The sequence below is a fragment of the Globicephala melas genome, chromosome 6, assembly GCF_963455315.2.
Source record: "Globicephala melas chromosome 6, mGloMel1.2, whole genome shotgun sequence".
Taxonomy (NCBI): Eukaryota; Metazoa; Chordata; class Mammalia; order Artiodactyla; family Delphinidae; genus Globicephala; species Globicephala melas.
Window position 1 is genome coordinate 1990109 of NC_083319.1, and position 24160 is coordinate 2014268.

At 50.8% G+C, this 24160-nt stretch overlaps 1 protein-coding gene across 2 annotated transcripts in view; it reads left to right on the forward strand.

The window, feature by feature from the left end:
• NACC2 (NACC family member 2) overlaps positions 1-24160 on the forward strand; it is a 73253-nt gene that overhangs the window by 5310 nt on the left and 43783 nt on the right. Inside the window, exon 1 of one of the 2 annotated variants that reach the window (XM_060300166.1) lies at positions 2024-2085. The exons of the other annotated variant lie outside the window; for it this stretch is intronic. The gene's annotated coding sequence lies outside the window, so the exon portion shown is untranslated. Of the gene's footprint in view, positions 1-2023; positions 2086-24160 lie in introns of those variants that run through there. 2 annotated transcript variants of the gene reach the window in all.

A 24160-nucleotide genomic window follows, 5' to 3' on the forward strand; every position in this document is an offset into this window, starting at 1 on the left:
CAGGATCCCGCGTCCGCCACACGACACGCGCCTGGAAGTCTGGTGGCGTGGGCACTGGAGTCTCCAGCCCGAGGCAGGGGCTGGGGGCTGTGGGGATGGGGAGCGCCCCCCTGACCTACCCCCACGGGAGTTGGGACCCCCGATGAGAGCAAGCCCTAGGTGCTCTGTTAACTTCTCTGCACGGACTCACCCTTGACCGTGGCCGGAGCCCGTGGTGGTTCAGATCTGGGCGGTGCCCCTGCTGGGACGCACCCCTGGCCCGGGTGAGGCCCGGGCAGTGTGGGACGCGGGGCTGGCCCGGGCGGCCCGGGTCTCGCCAGCCCCCGTGCTGCAGTGGCAGCCGTGGCGCTGGGAAGCTGGTCAGGTGCTTGGCAGGGGCTGTAACAGATTTCATGTCTGTGTGTTTTTGCAACAGCTTTCTGTAAAGGGAAACATAATTTAAAATATGATTACTTAGTGTTGTAACAGCCGCCTCAGCGCTCCAGCTATGCCGAGATCATTATCAGAGGCTGATACTAACTTGCAAAGAATATTATGCAAATTGCCCGCTGGCTTCTCCGGGAAACCTTCTGCCGGGATGGGGATGTGCGTGGGGTGTGCGGCACGGGCGGGTCCCTCCGGCACGGGCGGGTCCCTCCGGGGCCACACCCCTGCATGGCCGGCCCATCAGCCATCGTCGGTTCCTGGCCGTGTCTCAGGACACTGGGCCGAGTCTGTCCCCTTCCTCCACACCATCCCTCGCCCCTTGTCTGCGTTGGGAGGAGGTGGGGGGGGGACACGGGGAGCAGTGGGGCAGGATGGACCCAGTGGAGGCTTCTGGGCAGGGTAGGGGCTGGAGGCTCACGTCCCCCAGGCTCGCCACTGGTCCCTGTGCTACCTGTTGAGTGAGTGTTGCCGCGATGTCGGGCCCGGCAGACGCGTGGGAAAGCGGTGTTGGGATTGACGTGCGGCCCTGACTGCCCGCTCACACCTGCCCCCTCCTCGAGTCTGAAGGTGGCTCCCTCCCTTACCAAGGGTGGTGCATCCCCCCTATTTTGTGAACACTGCTCTGGGGGTTCCCCGTGGGGTCCTTCAGCTCCAGGAGGGCAGCGATGTTTGTTTGCCGGTGGAGAGGACAGGCTGGAAGGGGCGTGAGCCTTGCAGTCGCCCTGGCGTGTAACAGGGGCGGGGGTGAGATCAGTTTCCTGGGGTTGGGTAACAAATGACCATAAACCTGGGGGCTTAAAGCAACAGAAATTTACTCTCTCACGGTCTAGAGGCCAGAGGTCCAGAATCAACGTGTGGGCAGGGCTGGCTCCGTCTGGAGGCTGTAGGGGAGAATCCTGGCCTCTTCCAGCGTCTGGCGGTGCCGGCAATCCTGGACGTTCCTTGGCCTGTAGTCGTATCACTCCCATCTCAAGATATTAACTAATTACATCTGCAAAGACCCTGTTTGCAAATAAGGTCACATTCTGAGGTTCCAGATGGGCAGGAATTCTGGGGGGACCCTAGTCAACCCGGTGTGGCCAGGTGGGCGCAGAAACCCTTTAGTGCCTGGAGGGGAGGGGCCGTCTCAGAAGTAGGGGTGGCCTTGCTGGCCGTCTGGCTCCACCCTGTGCTTGCCCAGGGGGGTGGACAGCCAGACGTATGGACAGTCGCCACTGCCCCGACGAGCGCCTGGACCGCGGGCATGAAGGGCCAGCGCAGGCTGGGAATTCTGGAAGGACCTTTGGCTCAGGAGCTAAGCCGGGGTCGAGGGCGGGAAATGGGGCCACCGACAGAGGAGGATTTTCCTGAGACAAGAGTGTCTGCGGTTACATAAGTTTGGGGACAGGAGGCAGAATTTGTGTTAATTGTCATAACCCAGTTTAGCGGCCCATCCTTGTCCCGGGAAGCAGCCTGGAAAGGAGAGGGAGGTGGGTCTCAGCGGAGTCGTTGGGGCTGGACCCCAAACTGCAGCGCAGACTGGGGCCACCGCGGCCCTCCAAGTCCTTCCTCCCCGTGTCTCTTCCGTCCCGCAGAAGAAAAATAAGGGCATGACGTGAGAAGAAATGGCCAAGAAATGGAGGCAAAGAGAAAGTAAGAGCGGAGATGCCTCAGGAGGAGGTGGGTGCCCAGGACGGGTCTGGAGGAGGCCACGGCGTCCAGGCGGTGAGGCGGGGCACCCGGGCGTTGTGCCTCTAGACCTCGGGGGCCCTGCCATTCCCGGACCGAGACCTCAGGCAGCTGTGGCGGGGCTGAGAGGGGGCACGTTGGCAGGGGGCTCATGGCATGGGCCTCGGGGTCTCTCCTGGAGGAGGAGCTGGGTCCTCGGGTGCCCCTCACTCCTCTTCCCGCGCGGCTCTGCCAGCCCAGCGGCCCCAGTGTGGCCCCAGTGCAGGTGACCGCCCGGCCGGCGAGGGCCTGAGGGCCTGGGAGGCTGCCGTGCAGTTTTGCGCTGGGCCTTTCTTCACATTCTCGGTAACCCAGGGAAAGTGGGAAGTCCCCCCACCAGGCCTCCTTGGGAGTTGGCCCCCAGCTCTGCTTGGGGGGCTCCTCTGTCCCCCCCAGCTGCCTGGCATCATGGGGCTTCTCTCCTGGGAGGACAGGCGACGTGATTTGCTGCTCAGTGCTCAAGCTCAGAAGGGGGGTCCCCGCCACGTTCAGAAACTCGTTTCTGAGGGTTTTCAGGACGTCTGGCCAGGACTTGGGGTGGACCCCAGGGGGTGGGCGTTACCCAGGACTAGGCACCCGTTCTCCGGGGTGGGGGCACGGTGACGTGGCTTCCTCCAGCCTCCTGGCCCCGCTGTCACCGTCACAGGTCCTGAGTGTGGTGGAGGTGCCCCTACCCTCTACCCAGCGCTGGCAGCTGGGGACGCTAGTTCTGATGCCTGAGGAAAGGGTTAAAAGATGCACAATATTAAACTTACAGAGAAACTGCGCGTACCGAACACAGAACTTCTTCCAGACCGTTTGAGAGTAGTGGCCCCTTATTGCCGGGTGACCCACTGAAACGAGGGCTGCGCGCTGCCCGCCTCACCGCAGCTCCAGCGGTCACCAAACGGCCCCAATGGCTCCCATGCCTGGGCCCTGTACAGCCAGAGGGTCACTGTGGAGTTCCTGTCCCAGGCACCTGTCAGGTCTGCTTTTAAAATTTTAATTAAAAAAAATTCTAGTTACTTGCACGTAAAACCTACCATCTTAACCACTTTCCAGCACACAGTTCAGGGGCATTGAGTCCATTCACATTGTTGTGCAACCGTCACCACATCCGTCTCCAGGACTCTTTCATCTTCCCAAACTGACACTCTGTCCCCATTAAACACTCGCTCCCCTCCCCCCCGCCAGCCCCGGGCCCCGCCGTCCACTGTGTGTCTCTGTGGGTTTGACTCCTCTAGGGCCGCACACGGGTGGCATCACACAGGATTTGTCCTCTGCGTCTGGCCTTTGGTCAGCATGATGTCTGTGAGGCTCGTCCCTGCTGTGGCCTGTGTCAGGATCTCCTTCCTTTTTAAGGCTGAGTTTAGTCCACCGCGTGGATGGACCCCGTTGGGTGTATCCTTCCTCTGTCCGAGGACACGTGGCTGTTTCCACGGTTGGCTGTTGTGAATGGCGCTGTGTGAACACGGGTGTGCTCGTGTCTATCCAAGTCTCGTTGTGTCTCTTAGGCTTCTTCAGCCGCTGCAGGATCTGAGGTCTTTCCCTGGCTCTTGTGACCTTGCCCCCAGAGCCCGGGCCAGTTTTGCAGAAGGCCCCCGGTCTGGGCGCGTCTCGGACAGCGGCGCTGCGGCCGTGCCCCTGTCCTGCCGGCTGGCGGTGGCCCGTGGGGATTTTGTCCAGTCACTTGGGGGAATTTGTCTGGTGTGTGTTTCTAAAGCAACCCCAGCATGGGGGTCGCGGCCAGGGTTGTGTGTGGGAGCAGGGCAGGATGCGGGGTGCGGGGCAGGGGTGAGCGGGGGGCTGCACAGGACCCTGTGGGGGGGTGGGAGCAGGGCAGGATGCGGGGTGCGGGGCAGGGGTGAGCGGGGGGCTGCACAGGACCCTGTGGGGGGGGGAGCAGGGCAGGATGCGGGGTGCGGGGCAGGGGTGAGCGGGGGGCTGCACAGGACCCTGTGGGGGGGGAGCAGGGCAGGATACGGGGTGTGGGGCAGGGGTGAGCGGGGGGCTGCACAGGACCCTGTGGGGGGGGTGGGAGCAGGGCAGGATACGGGGTGCGGGGCAGGGGTGAGCGGGGGGCTGCACAGGACCCTGTGGGGGGGGTGGGAGCAGGGCAGGATACGGGGTGCGGGGCAGGGGTGAGTGGGGGGCTGCACAGGACCCTGTTGGGGGGGTGGGAGCAGGGCAGGATACGGGGTGTGGGGCAGGGGTGAGCGGGAGGCTGCACAGGACCCTGTGGGGGGGGGGAGTTGGGTGTTTGGCCCTGGAACGGGAGGCTCTTGAGTGGTGAGAGGTCGGGTCTCATCAGCACCAGCTGCTCCCAGAAAGGCGGGTCCCGTCCTGGCTGTCAGTGGCCACGTCCCTCCAGTGTCCCCCATGGAGAAGCTCTGAGCTGGGCTCTGGGCTGCTGCTGTCACAGCCCCTGGCCCCCGGCCCACTCTTCCTCTGGGCTGTGGGGCTCTGCGAGGATGAAGTAGGAGGTGTACCCAGGCCTGGCCCCCTCCTGCCCACGATGAGCCCTGGGGAGAAGCGGGGGTGGGGAGAAGCGGCTTCCCTAGCACCGTTTCCCGTGTGTCCTCCATCTCCCGACCCGGGGCCGCACCGGGGCCATCCTGGTACTTGGCAGGTGTTGTCTGAGTCTGATCAGGTCTGTCCGAAACCAGCAGGTCCCTGTTCCCTCAGATCCCAGGTCAAGGTCGGCGTCAGTGGGCCAGGGGTTGTGAGTTTCCTAGGACTCTGAGACACAGCCCTGCCAACTGGGCCGACTGAACCAGCAGAGGTGTACGCTCCCCCGTTCCGAGGCCAGAGCCCCCCGTCAAGGCATCGCAGGGCCGAGCTCCCTCCCGCCTCTCCCAGCCCCCGGCCGCACGGCTTCTCCTGTGTCCAGGTTTCCCTCTTCTTAGGACACCAGTCGTTGGCTTCAGGGCCCACCCTAAACCCTCTAAGACCTCATCTTAACTAATTGCTCCTGCAGAGAACTTGGTTTACTTATGGTCACATTCTGAGGTTCCAGGTGGACATGGATTTGGGGAACCCTATTCACCCCAGCGGAGGGGTGAAGGCCAAAGTGTCTACCTGCCCCTGTTCCCTTTTCTCCATGGCTGCTGCCCCCTCCCCAGTCTTGGAAGGAGCTGCCGTACTGTCCCCGTGTCTCCTGATCTCAGGCTGGGCCCCCCGCCCTCTGACCTCCCGTGCAGGTCCTCTAGAACGCCCAGCCGGGCTGTTTGGCCACTGGCTCCGCTCTCTTGGGGATGGCTGGAGCGCCCAGGCCCCTCCTGTCTGGTGGGATGGCCCCACTTCTGCAGCTCAGAGGGTTGTGAGGTGTCCAGCCCAGCGCCAGAAAGGCTGTTTGCCCGCATGGAGTTCTCCATCGGAAAGAGGGCGTGGGGGGGGTTGGTCTGATGACTTTCATGTCAGCGTGCATGTCTCATGGAGTAGGAGTTAGGGATGGTAGGAGTTTCGCAGCCTCAAAACTCACAGGATCAGCCCTCTGGCTCCAGGGTTTGACAGGGTCGAGGCAGTCGGCATGAAACCCTGGTCAGAAGTGGTCCGTATGTGAGGGTACAGTTAGCAAGATAAGATCGGCTGCTTCTGGCAAAACGTGTCTGTTTTTCCTTGCGGGGAGAAGGACAGGAGGAACCACCTGCAGGTTGGGAGTGGCCGGTGGGACCGCTCTGCCTGCGAGCCGGCCTCACCTGCACGAGGATGGTGGGACCAGGGCTCTGCGGTGGCCGGCTGGGCGCTGACGGGTGTTGGGCATAGCGGTCCGGGACCCCTCCACCCGCTGGCCTGTCTCTAGGCGTGTGGGCAGGGCCCGGCCTTCCTCCCACCGGGGGCTCCGGGAGTGGGGTTTTGTGCCAGAAGGGGAGGCACTGCCTGGGGGGCCTTGCTCCGCAGCACCCACGAGGCCTCAGCTTGGCTCCTCTATGTGTCGCTCGGCGTGACTCCGAGGGCTCTGCCCCATGCCTTTTGGGTGAGGGCACCCCACGGGCACCGGGGAGAAGGCAGGTCTAGCCACGGGCACAAGGCCACAAGGGGGAGGCTTGGGATGGCCCCGCTGGCTGCTCCCTTTCATCAGACCCCCCTGGCCCCGCCCTCTGCGGGGAATCCCAGGCGGTCACGGTCTTGCCCCGATGGTGAGCTGGCCCAGAGCTGCCGTCAGGCCACGCCAGGGCCGAGCGTCCTCGGAGAGCGTCTTGTGCCCGCTCATGTCATGTGAGGAAACAGGGGCCTGAGGGGTGAGTCACAGAGCAGAGCCGGGGGTGGTGATAGCTGTGCCCACTTGTGGGTTTCTTGGGGTTCCAGGGTGCTGCCCTGGTGGGCTGTGGTGGGGCAAAGACAGCCGGAGCCCCCGGGTGGCAGCGGCTACCTGGGCCAGGTGCATCCGGGTGGACGGAGCTGGGTCAGGACAGACTGACCCTGGGTGAGGATGGCCGCACGAGGGACCAGCAGGAAGGGGCAGCGTGTCCTCGTCCTGGGTGGGGTGGGGGTGAGGGGTCGCCCCTCCCCTGGCTCTCGGGTATTCCTGAAGGTTTCAGTTCTTTCTCAGTGTTTCTTTTTTTTTTAAATTTTATTTATTTATTGTTTATTTATTTATTTTTGACTGTGTTGGGTCTTCGTTTCTGTGCGAGGGCTTTCTCTAGTTGTGGCAAGCGGGGGCCACTCTTCATCGCGGTGCGCGGGTCTCTCACTATCGCGGCCTCTCTTGTTGCGGAAACATAGGCTCCAGACGCGCAGGCACAGTAGTTGTGGCTCACGGGCCTAGTTGCTCCACGGCATGTGGGATCTTCCCAGACCAGGGCTTGAACCCGTGTCCCCTGCACTGGCAGGCAGATTCTCAACCACTGCGCCACCAGGAAAGCCCTTCCTCAGTGTTTCTTAACTGAGCTTTCGTAATAACTTTAACTGCACAGAGCCCCCGAGCGGGCTCATTCCGAGTCCCGGCAGCTGTGATTACATTGCAGCCACTGATTTCCAAGAAACCTCACGAGGGAATTTGTTATAGCCGCGGTGGACGCGGGTGCCCGGCACCGCCTTCCCGACGGCTTGTAGCGGGGGGAGCACTTGCCCGGCCTGGGCAGGACGAAGGGCTGGTGCTTGCCTGTTGCCCTGGCCTCGGCTGGTCCGGGCGGCCAGGGGAGTGATGCTTGCAGGGCGTTGGTTAACAAGGTGGGCCAAGGTAGTCCCTTGGGAGCTGGCCGGCCTGCGTCCCCCCCGGCCACCCTTCCCTCTGGGTTTCCAGCGGCCTGGGAGCCTGGTGGGTCCCGAGGTGGCCATCCCAGTTCTGAGTTTGATTTGGTCTCTCTTCTAGGGAACTCTTTCCTGTGTCCCTCATTGGTTCCAGAACATACGAACACGTGTGAACAGACTGTTTCTTTTCCCCGAGACTATTGGAGACCCGTGACCCCGGGCTGCAGTGTTTCTAGGTCAGCCTCTTCCAGCACCTCCCTTCGTCCCCGTGCCTCCTGGAGGGGCTGCGGGCCCCCAGGCCGGCCCCGCTGCCCCCATGCAGCTGGAGAAGCAGGGCACTGGCTCCTGCCCAGGCCCACGTGGAGACGGGGCCTTCCTGGGGCCACAGTCACAGCTGCTTGTGACGGAGAGGGACCAGTGGGACCTCGGGTGCCGGGAGGGCCCGGAAGTGCTGTCGTCATGGTGATGAACAGCACAGGTGTGGTTACTTATCTTTAAAGTCGTCTTAACACTAGTGCTGGGAACTGGTCTGTTTCTCTCACTGCCTTCCAGCCCCCTCACCCCAAAGTGCACCGTCTGGAAACATGTGACACCCCAGGTGCGTAGGGTGCTTGGCGGACCCCGAGGATGCTGGAGAGTCTGTGCCGCCCACAGGCCTCCTGGCTCAGGCGTCTGGCTGGCGTCCTCTCCCCGGGCCCTTTCTGCTTTGGGGTATTGGAGGGCACCCCCTCCCCGGTGCTTGGAGAGGAGGCCCCCCACCTGCGCCACCCCCTGAAAACTACAACGAGCAAGGGCACCAGTGTCCTTTGTCAGCTGATTCCGTGCAGTCTGGGCCGGGCCACTTCTGCACTGACCGTGACCTTAACAACACTGTCTAAGACCCCACTCGGTGGGCTGACCTGCGGGCCGCTGTAGAGCCCACAAAGCTGGAAACGGAGGTGAGGTGGGCGGGCCTGGGCTCCCGCTTCCAGGCTGTGCCTTGATGTGGTCACGGGCTGAGGAACCAGGGAGCTGGGCCCTCCCAGGGGTCCTGGGCAGCCCGAGGTCTGCAGACCCTGCTCCACCTGCCCGGCCCTGGCCGTCGGGCCTCTGGCTGGTAGGGAGCGTCCTCCGCCTGGAAGCTGAGGGGCGGCACCCCGGCTGATGCCACCGGGCTCAGGCCCCCGCTGCGGCTCGCCTTTGGGGATCTGGTGGCTGGGCCTCCCTCTTGGCCCCCTGCCCCCTTGGCCCCCTCACGTTCGGGGTCCCCCTCGCCCGGGACGGGAGGCTCAGACACATGCATGAGTAGTTTTCAGGTTGTGCCCTAAATTAGTGTAGTGTGCACTTTGTTTTAAAAAGCCATGATTGAAGTCAAATTAACATATTTACCTTCGGTGCTCCCAGGGGAACCGTTAGGGAATCGCAGGGGTGCAACGGCGGCTGCAGTGTGCAGTGACAGTGCCTGCTGCTGGCGAGGGTGGCACCCGGCTCTCCAGGCCTCCCGGGCAGGCGGTTCTCACAAGCGCTCACCCCCAGCCTCCCCTGCAGCTCCCCTGACGCTCGCAGGGGCCCCGGATGAGGCAGAGGAAACCAGGTAGGGGACTGTGCTGTGGCCCTGAGGACTCGTGACCCCACCTACCCCACCCACCGTGGTGGCTCTTTCCTCGGGGCTTTGCTCAGTCCTTGTGGCCAACGCCCAGGGCCTTCGTCCTCCTCTCTCTGGTGTCTGCTTTTGGCCCAGGAGCATTTTGTCCTGAGTCCTGTCTGTGGATGAAAAGGTCTCATGTCTACTCTCAAGACCCAGGCTCCAGTTCTCAGGCCAGTGAGCAAGTTCCTGCCCCACCCAGAGCCTCAGTTTCCCAATCTGTAAAATGGGGTAATGGCATTTATTCTGAACTTGAATTAAAAGAGGACACAGGACGTGGGAATTTAGGCCATTGAAACCAGCCCTGGGATTATTTAGGGAGCCTCCCCTCCCCTGCCCCGCCCCACACACATGTCTGCTCTTCTCAAGGAAACTGGATTCTGAGGTCAAAGGACCTGAGGTTTTCTGGATTCAGAGCTTAGTGGAGTGAGGGTCCTGGGGAGACCCGGGCTGCCCCACCACAGGGTGGGGCACATGCCTGGGCCTTGGGCCTGTGGACACAGCGTCTGTGGGTAGGCATTGCCCCCTATGCCCCCGACACTATATTTTTAAAAACTTGTGCATGGATTTTTTTATATGCAGCACTGAAAATTTTATGATCAAAAAACTATTAATAGGGCTCCCCTGGTGGCGCAGTGGTTGAGAGTCCGCCTGCCGACGCAGGGGGCACGGGTTTGTGCCCCGGTCCGGGGAGATCCCACATGCCGCGGAGCGGCGGGGCCCGTGAGCCATGGCCGCTGAGCCTGCGCGTCCGGAGCCTGTGCTCCGCAACGGGAGAGGCCACAGCAGTGAGAGGCCCGCGTACCGCAACAACAACAACAACAAAATAAATAAATAAAAAATAAAAAGCACACCTTTGTGTAACGAAGTACAAACTAATATTTAAATTCATTGTTCAGTTCTCACACTGCTTCCGCCTACCTTTTATTACCATGTAAGTGGATATCTTAAGCACACTTGGCCGTGTAGCCTACAGAAAAGGGCAAAGATCTCAAGCGCACAGTTTGATGTATTTTTTTTCTTAATTTATTTTTGGCTGCGTTGGGTCTTCGTTGCTGTGCCCGGGCTTTCTCCGGTTGCAGCGAGCGGGGGCTACGCTTCGTCGCCGTGCGCGTGCTTCTCGTTGCGGTGGCTTCTCATGTTGCGGAGCGCGGGCTCTAGGCGTGTGGGCTTCACTAGTTGTGGCTCTCAGGCTTCAGTAGTTGTGGCTCGTGGGCTCTAGAGTGCAGACTCAGTAGTTGTGGTGCACGGGCTTAGCTGCTCCGCAGCATGTGGGATCTTCCCGGACCAGGGCTCAAACCCGTGTCCCCTGCATTGGCAGGCGGGCTCTTAACCACTGCGCCACCAGGGAAGCCCCCATCTGAACCATTTTTAAGTGTATAGTTCAGTGTGGCATTAAGTACATTCATATCGTTGTGCAACCGTCACCACATCCGTCTCCAGAATTTTCCCATCTTCTCAAACTGAAGCTCTGTCCCCACAAAACTCGCACTGCCCCTCCTCTTCTCCAGCCCCTGGCCCCCACTGTCTCCATGAAGCTGACTTCTCTAGGTCCTCCCATGGGTGGAATGCCACAGGATTTGTCTTCTGGAGACCGGCGTATTTCACTGGACACGATGTTCTCCAGGTCATCCTTGTCGTACCCCATGTCAGAATTCCCTTCCTTTTTAAGGCTGAGTAATATCTCATGGTCTGAGCAGGAAAGCTCGATCAAAGAGCATTTGAGGAACTGAGTGTATGTATAGCCACTGAAGAAAGAACGTTGCACTCAGACTGTTGAGTTAGTTACACAATTGCTGGGTGTCTCCCAGGCAGGAGCACCGGCCCCCTTGGGCAACGCTCTTTGCTCCTGGGCAGAAATCGTCATTTGCATCTCTTCTGGGCACAGCCTTGTTTACGAGTTAGCAGGTCACAGCGTCTGGGACATAATCAATACCAGAGAGCAAACCAAACAGAGGTACCTACAGTCCCCTGGAGAATGAAACAGTCCTGGTGGCCTCGGTGGCCAGTCCCTCCTGTGACATGGAAAGGGCACAGTCACCCTTTACCATATTTCCAAGTTTTTGATAATCATTCAGCATCCCTCTGTGATCGTAATTTCCAAGTACAGTTTTTAGAAGCGGGTTTTGTGTTCTGATTCATCACACGCCATGGGAAGAGGGCACCCTGGGGAGGACAGCACCGGAGCTGTGCGGCACGGGGGAGCTGCTAGAGCTGGTCAGTTTCTCTGCATTTCACAGGGAGGCTCACGTCCATCTTCAAGAAGCTCGCTCACTGCAGAGGTGGGTTTTTGCTCTTACCGGTCTCCCCCCAGAGCCTGGGAGCCCACGCGTGTTGCCAGCGGTGGCCCCGGCTTCAGGATCAGCTTGTCCAGCTCCGTCAGGGAGTAAAAGAGACCAGATTCCCATGGAACTGCTGCAGATGGCTACATTGCCATGAAAGGGAAAGAGACTCCGGAAAAGTATTTGTTTCTGAATTCTGAGGCCTTGGGGAGAAGGCACACAGTGTACAGAACGTTTTGTGTAGTTTGCAGAAGTGAATCTGCTGCCTGGAGGGCTCGAGCTGCGTTGGGATGGAAGAGGAGGGTTTTCTTCCCCAATATTCCAAGACCAGCCCCGCAGTTAGGTCTTGGTCATTGCGGTCAGCATGGACCTTGGGCAGCAGCCCATCACTTCGTGGACCTAAAGACATCTGGAGACCTGGCCCCCTGCCGTAGTCGGGTAGGAGCCGTCTGAGGGCGAGCCCACGCGGGGCGCCTCCTCAGGAGATGCGCACGTGGGCAAGTGCGTCCCTCTTTGTGGACAGCCCCCTTCTGGCCTGCAGCTTCCGGGGAGCAGAAGCCGCCTGTGGATGACCAGATGGGGTCGGCTTCTTTCACAGGGCAGCGAGCAGTGCCAGCCTGGAGGCAGGGACATCCTGCAGGGGCATCAGGCAGAACCGTAGCATGAGGGTTTGCTGTTTCCCAGCGTTAAGAGCATAAATGGACGGTGAGGGTGGAGGCCAGCGTGGAGCTCCTGGAAGGGAACACGTGCGGATTCTGTTCCCACGGACGGCACTGGATGGGCCAAGCTGAGCCCGGGAAGGCTGGCTCTGGACTTGACGCCTCTTCCTGGGCAGTTCTTCCCGTGGAGTTGAGAATTGCAGGACAGCAAATCCAGCATTCCCCAACACATTTAACAAAATAATCTTAGAAATCAGTAACACCTTTCTAAGGAACCTTAACTGCTTGGGGAGAGAAGGATGTTAATTAAAAAAAAATACCAAGGATGTGACTAGTGCAAAGTACTGAAAGTTACCCTGGGGCGATCGGATGCGTGGTCAGGGTGGTGGTGAAGCACCCAGGTCTCCTCATCCCACGGCGATGCGGACGCGACACACCAGCACCGCTCACCGTTTTCACACGACACCAGGTTCTTCTTTTACAAAATATAATGCTTGGCAGTAAAGGACCCATAGGCACCTTAAAAACATTGTCTTATGAATAAGCCCATCAAAACCAAGCACATTTTGCCCAAATTTTAACGTTTCACGGCTTCTTTTCAGACTCGTCATGTCCAGGTATTATAAACCCAAGGAAATAAAGATTCCTCTCTATGCGCCTCCCACAGCGTTCCCTGTGTCCATCCTAGTTTTATCTTCCCCATCCGCTTTCACGTGCTGGGGCAACCAGACCATTTCACTTTAGGGCAGAATGCCTCTTTTCCCCGTGATAAGGAAACACACCCTTCGGTGTGCTTGGATGTGAGCCGCGCTGCTAGTAGCCCCATTTTATTAGTTGCGCCTTTTAACTCCCGTAACTAACTTCTCCCTGATCAGGAGGGCTGCAGGTGATAGGAGGGACACGATAGGGACCTGCTTGTCTTACGTAAACGTCTTAGCACATCAGGCGAACCCAGAGCACACCTGTCAGCATCCCCCCAACACACACACGTGCCTCTCACACCTTGTTAAAGTGGCCGGGAACGTGGACATGGAATCTGACGAACACGCGTGGGAAGCAGGGTGTGTGTGTTAAAGCTCGGCTTACCGACCAGTGTTTGGATCCTATCCTTACAAATCATCCATCTAAACATTGGTAGTTAATTAAATTTAATATTAGTGTAGGGTGTTAAAGTAAATGAGGATTTCGGGAATTTTAGGTTGATATACAACACAGTTGCTTTTTTTTTTTTAACATCTTTATTGGGGTATAATTGCTTTACAATGGTGTGTTAGTTTCTGCTTTATAACAAAGTGAATCAGTCATACATACACATATGTTCCCATATCTCTTCCCTTGCTTTTTTTTTTTTAACTTTGTATTTTGAGATAATTATAGATTCACGTGCTGCTGTGAATAGTACAGAATGGATGGATAAACAGAAGTGGTCCATCCCTATGATGGAGTATTGTTTGACCATAGGAAGGAGTGAAGTACCCTTGAAATGGGTGAATTTTATAGTGTATGAGTTATATCTTATTACAGCTGGTATTAAGAAAGATAATACTGAGAGACGCGGTGGACCCTTTGCAGGAAGCCCCTGGGGCTGCCCTTTCGTAGCCCCCCACCTCCTCTCTCCCGCCCCTCTGACAGTCGGTAACTGCCCGGGTCTCTGTTTCTGGAAGCGGTCCTTCTCCCCTACGCTTGCCGGCGTTTGGTGCGTTGTTGTTTTTCGTTTCAGCCATTCTGATAGGTCTGTAGTGCATCTGTTTGTAGTAATTTGCATTTCCTAGATGGCTAAAGGTGGTGGACATCTTTCATGTGCTAATTTGTCATCTGTGTGTCCTCTTTCATGAGAAGTGTCTATGACTTTAGCCAGTTTTCTCTTTTTTTTCCAGCACATGTGTATGTACGTCATTTATTTTAAAAACTGGGTTCTGAGCATACATTCGGTTTTACAGTTTGGTGTCTTCAGTTAACATGCTGCAAATTCTTTTCATGTTATCAATATTCTCCTGTGAGTTTTCTCTCATTGAAGTATAGTTTATTTATGATATGTTAGTTTCTGGTGTACAGCAAAGTGATATATATATATATATATATATATATATATGTATTATTTTCCATCATGGCTTATTACAAGATACTATAATACTCTTTTTCGTATTCTTTTTCATTATGCTTTATTACAGGATACTGAATATAGTTCCCTGTGCCATATAGTAGAATCTTGTTGTTTATCTATTTTATATATAGTAGTTTGTATCTGTTAATCCCGAACTCCTAATTTATCCATCCCTACCCACTTTCTCCTTTGGTAACCATAAATTTGTTTTCTATGTCTGTGAGTCTATTTCTGTTTTGTAAATAAGTTTATTTGTATCACATTTTAGATTCCACATATAAGTGTTATCATATGGTATTTGTCTTTGTCTGACTTACTTCACTTAGTGTGATAATTTCTAGGTCCATCCATGTTGCTGCAAATGAAGAATTATTTCATTCTTTTTCATGGCTGAGTAATATTCCATTGTATATATGTGCCACATCTTCTTTATCCATTCATCTGTCGATGGACACTTAGGTTGCTTCCATGTCTTGGCTGTTGGGAATAGTGCTGCCGTGAACGTTGGGTGCGTGTATCTTTCTGAATTATAGTTTTGTCTGGGTATATTGCCCAGGAGTGGGATTGCTGGGTCGTATGGCAACTCTATTTTTAGTTTTTTAAGAAACTTCCCTACTGTTCTCCACAGTGGCTGCACCAATTTACATTCCCACCAACAGTGCAGGAGGGTTCCCTTCTCTCCACACCCTCTCCAGCATTTATTATTTGTAGACTTTTTAACGATGGCCATTCTGACCAGTGTGAGGTGATACCTCATGGTAGTTTTGATTTGCATTGCTCTCATAATTAGTGATGTTGAGCCTCTTTTCATGTGCCTATTGGCCATCTGTGTATCTTCTTAGGAGAAATGTCTATGTAGGTCTTCTGCCTACTTTTTGATTGTTTTTCTTGTTACTGAGTTATATGAGCTGTTTGTGTATTTTGGAAATTAATCCCCTGTAGGTCGCATTGTTTGCACGTTTTCTCCCATTCTGTAGGTTGTCTTTTCATTTTTTTTAATGGTTTCCTTTGCTGTGCAAAAGCTTATAAATTTGATTAGGTCCCATTTACTTATTTTTCCTTTTTTTGGGAGACTGACCTAAGAAAATACTGCTATGATTTATGTCGGAGAATTTTTTGCCTACGTCCTCTTTTAGGAGTTTTATGGTATCGTGTCTTATATTTAAGGCTTTAAGCCATTTTGAGTTGTGTGTGTGTGTGTGTGTATGGTGTGAGGGAGTGTTCTAAGTTCATTGATTTACATGCAGCCGTCCAGCTTTTCCAATGCCACTTGCTGAAGAGACTGTCTTTTCTCTGATGTATATTCTTGCTTCCTTTGTTGAAGATTAATTGACTGTAGGTGTATGGGTTTATTTTGGGGCTCTCTATTCTGTTCCACTGATCCATATGTCTGTTTTTTGTGCCAACACCTTACTGTAGCTTTGTAGTATTGTCTGCAGTCTGGGAGGGTTACGCCTCCAGCTTTGTTCTTTTTCCTAAAGATTGCTTTGGCAATTCTGGGTCTTTTATGGTTCCATATAGATTTTAGGATTATTTGTTCTAGTTCTGTGAAAAATGTCATGTCATGGGTAATTTGTTAGGGATTGCATTGAATCTGTATATTGCTTTGGGTAGTAAGGCCATGTTAACAATATTAATTCTTCCAATCCAAGAGCATGGGATATCTTTCCATTTCTTTGAGTCATCTTCAGTTTCCTCTGTTTTATAGTTCTCCGCATATAAGTCTTTCAGGTTTATTCTTAAGTATATTATTTTTTTGAGACGATTTTCAAAGGGATTGTTTTTTTATTTTCCCTTTCTGATATTTCACTTTCACTGTAAAGAAATGCAACAGACTTTTGTGGGTTAATCTTGTATCCTGCTACCTTGCTGAATTTGTTGATCGGTTCTAGTAGTTTTTGTGTGGAATCTTTAGGGTTATCTATATATAGTATCATGTCATCTGCATACAGTTTTACCTCTTTCCTTCCAATTTGGATGCCTTTCATTTCTTTTTCTTGTCTGATTGCTGTGGCTAGGACTTCCAATACTATGTTGAATAGAATTGGTGAGAGTGGGCATCCTTGTCTTGTTCCAGATTGTTTTGTTTTTTTTTTTAACATTATTGCACTGCGGGGGGGGGGGGTTCCAAGCAGAGGTTTTAAATTTGGATAAAATCATCAAATTTTTCAGTTTTTCCTTATGGAAGAATTCTTTGCATAGTCCTAGATCCCCAAAATATTCTCCTATACTTTCTTCTAGTTTTAAGTTGTACATTTAGGTTCTGATCCATTCTGGGTTAATTTTTGTATCAGCATGAAGTTTAGTTTGAGGGTCACTTTTTTTGCCTCTGGACGTGCCGTTGCTCCACTGCCACTTGCTGAAAAGGCAATCCTCCACTGATTGCTCTGCATCTTTGTAAAGCATCAGTTAGGCATATTTGTGGGTCTGTTTTAAGGTTATCTATTCTGTTCATTAGCCGTCTGTCTATCCCCATAGTCTTTTTTTTTTTAATTACCATTTCTTATTTATTTATTTATTTATGGCTGTATTGGGTCTTTGTTGCTGTGCACAGGCTTTCTCTAGTTGCGGCAAGTGGGGGTTACTCTTCGTTGCAGTGCACGGGCTTCTCATTGCTGTGGCTTCTCTTGTTGCGGAGCACAGGCTCTAGTCGCGCGGGCTCAGTAGTTGTGGCTCGCAGGCTCTAGAGCATAAGCTCAGTAGTTGTGGCGCACGGGCTTAGCTGCTCCACGGCATGTGGGATCTTCCTGGACCAGGGCTCGAGCCCGTGTCCCCTGCATTGGCAGGCGGACACTTAACCACTGCACCACCAGGGAAGGCCCCCCCTACAGTCTTGATTACTGTAACTATATAGTAAGTCTTGAAATCAGGTAGACTGATTCCTCCCATGTAATTCTTTTCCAAAATGGTCTTAATTATTCTAGTTTTGTTGCCCTGCTATATAAATTTTAGAATAATCTTGTCTATGGTTACAAAAAAATCTTGCTGGAATTTTGAAAGGAATTGTGTTAAACCTGTATATCAATTTGGGGAGAATTGACATCTTTACTGTGTTGAGTCTTTCAATCCATGAACATGGTATGTCTCTCCATTTAGTTAGACCTAGATTTCTTTCAATTTGTAGTTTTCAGCATGTAAGTCCTGTGCGTGTTTTGTTAGATTTACATGTCGGTATGTTTTTTTTGAGTGATTGTAGATGGTATTGTATTCTTAATTTTAGTCATTGCTAGTACACAGAAATACAGTTTATCTTAAATCCTGTGACGTTGTCTACGAAGACAACCCTGTCACTTGCAAACGGGGACAGCTTTATTTCTTCCTTCCAATCTCTGTGCATTTTCTTGCCTCTTACACTGTGTTGAGTACGAGTGGTGAGCAGACATCCTTGCTGTGTTCCCCATCTTGAGGAGAAAGTGTTAACTGTAAGATTTTTGTAGGTGCTCTATATCAAGTTGAGGAAATTCTCTGAGAGTTTCTATCATGGATGGATGTTGAATATTGTCAAATCCTTCTTATGCATTGAATGATATTTTCATGTGGTTTCACTGATTTTCAGATACTGTACCAGCTTGCATCCCTGGAATAAATCCCACTTGGTCATGGTATATAATTCCTTTTAAATGTTGTTAAAATCTGTTTGTTAATATTTTGTTGAGGATTTTTGCATCTATATCATGAAGGACCCCTGGTCTGTAGTTTTCTTTCTTTGTATCATCTTTGGTTTTGGTATTGGGATAAATCATAAAATGAATTGGAAAGTGTTTCTTTCTCTTCTGTTTTCTGGAAAAGATTGTATATATGTGGTGCTAATTTTCCTTTAAATGTTTGGTAGCGTTCTCCAGGGAAACCATCTGTGCTTAGAGATTTCTTTTTTGAGAATTTTGAAACTAAAAATTCAATTTTTAAAATAGTTATAAGACTATTTGAATGCTCTGTTCATTGTGGTAGTCCCCTCCTCCCTTAGGAATTGGTTCATTTAATTTAGATTGTCAAGTTTATGTGTTAAAGTTGTCCCTATTATTGCCTTATTATTCTTTTGACATCTGCAGGGTCTGTAGTGATACCCCCAATACCTTTCTGATATTGGTAATTAATTAGTCTTTTTTCTCTTTTATCTTTGTCGCTCTTGCTAGAGGCTTGTCAGTTTGTTTGATCTCAGAGAACCACATGTACTTAGTGCTGTAAATTCTCCTCACAGCTCTTAAGTGGTGTCCCACAAGTTTTGATATATTGCATTTTCATTTTCTTTTAATCCGATTTCCTTGAGACTTCCTCTCTGACACATGGATGAGTTAGAGGAATGTTGCTTGTTTCCAAGTGTTTGGAGATTTCCCTCTTACTTTTCTGTTATTAATTTCCAGTTTGATTGCGCTGTGGTTGGAGAACACATTCTGTATGATTTCGGTTGTTTTAAATTTCTTGAAGTTTGTTTCCTGGCCCAGGATCTTGGTGTAAGTTTCATAGGCACTTGGAAAGAATGTGTATTCTGCTGTTTTGTGGTGGATGGTTCTGTAAATGTCTTTTGGATCCTGTTAGCTGATGTTTAGTTCTCTGTATCTTTGTTGATTAACTTTCTAGTTCTTTCAGTTGTTCAAGAGAGGGTTTTGAAGTCCCCAACTCTCTTTTCTCTTTCTACTGGTTTGTGCTTCATATATTTTGCTGTTCTGTTGTCTGGCACATACAGAAGATTGCTATGTCTTCTTGGTGATTGACCCCTTGACCATTGTGAAATGTCCCTCTCTGTCTCTGATAATTTTCTTTGCTCTGAAATCTGCTTTATTTGATATTAATATAGAAACCCTTGTTTTCTTTTAAGTTTGCATGATTTATCTTTTTCTATCCTTTTTTATTTTTTAATTTTTCAAAGTTTTATTAAATATAGTTGATTTAAATCAAGTTAGTTCCAGGTGTACAGCAAAGTGTATAGTTTCAGGTGTACAGCAAAGTGATTCAGCCATATATATTTGTATATATATTTTTTTAACTTGCCTTTATCATTATGTTCGAAGTGAGTTTCTTGTTGACAGCATATAATTGAGTCTTTAAAAAAAAAATCTATTCTGCCAATCTCTGTCTTTTAATTGGTCCATTTAGGCCATTTACATTTAATGGAATTATTGATATGTCAGGGCTTAAATCTGCCATTTTATTTTATTATTTTTTTTTTTTTTTTGCTTTACGCGGGCCTCTCACTGTTGTGGCCTCTCCCGTTGCGGAGCACAGGCTCCGGATGCGCAGGCTCAGTGGCCATGGCTCATGGGCCCAGCCGTTCCGCGGCACGTGGGATCTTCCCGGACCGGGGCACGAACCCGTGTCCCCTGCATCGGCAGGCGGACTCTGAACCACTGTGCCACCAGGGAAGCCCTGCCATTTTATTTTTTGATTCTGTTTTTTCTTCTTGATTGTTTCTCTGGTTTTTTTTTCCTTGCCTTCCTGTGGGTCACTTGAACATTTTAAAAAATTTTATTTTGATGTATCTGTATTTTTTTTTAAGAAGGGTACAAGTCCTCCTTTTTTAAAAAAAAATTATTTTATTTATTTTTGGCTGCATTGGGTCTTCATTGCAGCACGCGGGCTTTCTCTAGTTGCGGCGAGCAGGGGCTACTCTTCGTTGTGGTGTGCAGGCTTCTCATTGCTGTGGCTTCTCTTGCTGCGGAGCATGGGCTCTAGACGTGCAGGCTTCAGTAGTTGTGGCCTGTGGGCTGTAGAGTGCAGGCTCAGTAGTTGTGGCGCATGGGTTTAGTTCCTCTGCGGCATGTGGAATCTTCCTGGACCAGGGCTCGAACCTGTGTCCCCTGCATTGGCAAGCAGATTCTTAACCACTGTGCCACCAGGGAAGCCCTGTGTCTGTGTTTTTTATTTTATTATTATTATTTTTAAACATCTTTATTGGAGTATAGCTTTACAATGGTGTGTTAGTTTCTGCTTTATAACAATGTGAATCAGCTATATATATATACACGTATCCCCATATCTCCTCTCTCTTGTGTCTCCTTCCCACCCTCCCTATCCCACCCCTCTAGATGGTCAAAAAGCCACGAGTGTATTTTTTAAAAGTAACAGCTCTATTGAGATATACTTCCATACCATATAATTTACCCATACAGTGTACAAGTCAGTAGTTTTTAGTCTATTCAGAGTTGTGTAACCATCACTACAATCAGTTTTAGAACACTTTCATCACTCTGAAAGAAACCCCCTGACTTTCATCAGTCACTCTCATTTCCTCCATCCCTCCCTAACTTCACTACTCCTAGTTTTAGGCAATCACTGGTCAACTTTATGTCTCCATAAACTGTTCTGGACATTTCATATAAATCGAATCATACAACATGTAGCCTTTTGTGTCTGGCTTTTTTCACTTAGCATCATGTTTTTGAGGTTCACCCATGTTGTAGCATGACGGTACTTCATTCTTTTTCAGGGCTAAACAATATTTCATCATATGGATAGACCACATTTTGTTTATCCATTCTTCCATTGATGGACATTTGGGTTGTTTCCACTTTTTGGCTGTTATGAGTAATGGTGCTGTGAGCATTCAGACACAAGTTTTTGCGTGAGTATATGTATTCACTTCTCCTGGGTAGATACCTAGGAGTGGAATTGCTGGGTCATGTAATAACTCTGTGTTTAACCGTTTGAAGAGTTGGCAGACTGTTTTCCAAAAACGGCTACACCATTTTACAATCCCACCAGATCTTCACCTGCATTTTTAATGTGTTTTTTTATTATAGCCATTCTAGTGAGTGTAAAATGCTATTTCATTGTGGTTTTAATTTGCATTTCCCTAATGGCTAACGATGTTCAGTATCTTTTCATATGCATATTGGACGTTTATGTATTTTCTTTGGAGAAATGTCTCTTACCCATTTTAAAATTGGGTTATTTGTCTTACTGTTGAGTTTGTCAGAGTTTTTTTATATATTCTGCATACAAGTCTGTGGTCAGAAATATGATTTACAGATATTCCTTCCCATTTTTTGTTCTTTCACTTTCTTTGTGGTATTCTGTTTTTTTTTTTTTTTTTTTTTGCGGTACGCGGGCCTCTCACTGCTGTGGCCTCTCCCGTTGCGGAGCACAGGCTCCGGACGCGCAGGCTCAGCGGCCATGGCTCACGGGCCCAGCCGCTCCGCGGCATGTGGGATCCTCCTGGACCGGGGCACGAACCCGTGTCCCCTGCATCGGCAGGCGGACTCTCAACCACTGCGCCACCAGGGAAGCCCTCTTTGTTGTATTCTTTGAACCACAAAAGTGTTTAATTTTTGTGAATTCTAATTTATCTTTTTTCTTTTCTTGTGCTTTTGGTGTTTAAGAATCTACTGCCTAGTCTAAGGTCACAAAGATTTAGTGTTTTACAGTTTTAGCTCTTAACATTGAGGTCTTTGATTCACTTTAAGTTCTGTGTATGGTGTGAGGTAAGAGTCCAGCTTCATTCTTTAACATGTGAATATCCAGTTGTCCCAGCACCATATGTTGAAACACAGTTTTTCCCCCACTGGATGGTCTTGGCATCCTTGTTGACCATAGATACATGGATTTATTTCTAGACTCTCAATTCTGTTCCATTGATCTATAATGTCTATCCTCATACCAATACCACACTCTCTTAATTACTGTAGCTTTGTAGTAAGTTTTAAAATTGGGAGGTACTAGTGTTCTAACTTTGTTCTTCCTTTGCAGTATTGTTTTGGCTATTCTGGGTCCCTTGCATTTCCATATGAATTTTAGAACTGGCTTGTCAATTTCTACAAAGATGTCAGCTGGGATTTTGATTAGGTTTGCATTTGTTCTGTAGATCAATTTGGGGAGTATTTCCATCTTAGCAATATTAGATCTAATCCATGAACATGGATGCCTTTCTATTTATTTAGATCTTTAGTTTCTTTCAACAGAGTTTTGTAGTTTTCAAAGTATAAGTTTTACACCACTTTTGTTCAGTTTATTCTTAGGTATTGTATGCTTTTTGTGGTCATTATAAATGGAATTTCTTATTGAATTTCATTTTCAGATTGCTCATTGTAAGTGTGTTAGAAATACGTTTGATTTTTGTCTATTGATCTTATATCCTGCAACCTTGCTGAACTTGTTTCTTAGTTCTAATAGTCTTTGGGTTGATTCCTTAGAACTTTCTTCGTACAAGATCATGTCATCTGTGAATCGAGATAGTTTTTCTTTTTCTTTTCCAACTATATGTCTTTTATTTTATTGTCTTGCCTAATTTCCCTCACTCAAACGTAGAACTTGTACCATGTTGACCTCCTTGCCTTGTCTTTGAGGTTAGTGGGACAGCATCCTGTCTTTCACCATGGGCTATGGTGTTACTTGTGGGTTTTCCACACATGTCCTTCATCAGATTGAGGAAGTTCCCCCCATTCCTAGCCGGTTGAGTATTTTTGAGGTGCTGAGTGTTTTTATGTGTTATTTACGTGCTGTGCGTTTTTAGATGAAAGACGTTAGAATCGTCCGACAGAGGTTTTTTTGGTCTTGTTTGTTTTTGTATTGTTGTTTTGTTGTTTATCTGGCAGGTTTTAAAGCAACACTGCAGTATTCCATAGTCACAATTAACTTTGACGTCAGCTTGTCAGAATTCTTCAATATAGTTGACTTTATACTTTTATAGTTTCCATGGCCTTGAGCATCATGGAAAAGAGATGCTAGCTTCTCTGGTTGAAACGGTATATGGAGTTTAGGAAATTCAGATTAACTCCTTTCCTCATGAGAAAACACATCTGGATCTTGAAAATAAAATATGTGCCGGATTTACAAATCAGGGAAAAGACGTTGTGTTGTCTTTTTAACCCATTATCAAAGCAGTCTGATTTGCCCAGGATTCCCCTGACTGCAGGCATTTGGGGTATTACATGGAAGTGCTTTTTGGTCTAGTGGTTTCTCTGAAAAGGGTCCCCTCCCCTTCACATGCTGGGTCATTTAAAATATTAGAAGTTACGTTGATGTTCCGGGAATTCTGAAAATATTCGCTAATAAAGCTGCTCGTCTCTTAGCCCGCGAGGATGCAGCTCTTCAGAGTCTGTAATTCATGGAATCTCTTCAGAGGGAAGAAAAAATTCCACCCTCAATGTGAAGGTAGGGCTTCCCTCGAGTCTAGACACAGGGAACCCTCCGCTTCAGCCATGGGTCAGAAATAAACACGGAAAATGTCTCTTCTCCCTGTCTCCGAGAGATGTTTTCCTTTGCAGGGGACATGAGCTATTTCCTTGATTGACAAATAGACAAATAGATGACCGGTGGGGATAGACAGGACCCCGTCACCCTCCCTACAGAGTCTCCCCACTCGCTGCCGCCTCCTTGGGGTGCTCTGGACAGCGTGGCTGAGACCAGCCTAGTGGTCCCGGTAACTGCCCATCCCTGGTCCTCACTGCAGAAAAGGGACGTGGCCCAAACCACACGTTAGGATACAGGTGGACTGACAGACTGCCACCAACCAGCTCGGACTGTTCCTGCAGGCAAGTCCACCTGGGTACCTGTCAGGTATAGTTGTTTAAAGGTTGTAAGCAGGACCCTCGTACAGATACAGAGAGAGTGCATGTCAGAGCTGTGTCTACGTCGACGTGAAGGAAGCGGCAGGGTGGGCCCCCTGGGGAGGGGGGGGGATGTCCTGGACCTGCCAGGCCCGACCCTAAACTGGCTGATGTCCTGCAGGGCAGAACCCATAACCTTTGGGGGTGTCTCTTCTATGGAGAGATATCTTTGCATCTTTCCTGGACAAAAAAATGAATGAGTGTGCACGTCACTGGACAGAGCCTGGGTGGAGCACGGGCAGAAGAGTGGTCCTCGTCCTTGGATAATCCCCTGGGCAGCCCCTGTGGTGGTGAAGGGTCGAGCAGTCGATATTTTTTTGCTGAATTTCCAAGTTTCTAATAATCTGTGAACCGTCGCCCACCCACCCGGAACTGACGTTTGCGTGTCCCGTGAGCTTGCCCCCCACCCGGCTGCCTGCCCGTCACGGGGCAGGCAGAGCCGCTCTGTCCGGCCTTTCCCGACCTGGTGGCGTCGGGGCGGGGGCTGGGGTGGTGTTGCTGGAGCAGGTGCTGCAGGGGCTCTGCCCTTCTTTCTGCCATCAGCCTCTCTTGCAGGCTGGGCTCCCAGGTGACGCCTCCACGGCCAGGTCCCCGTGAGGACCAGCCTCGTGCTCTGTAGAGCGGGGGAAGCATCTGAGTGAGGC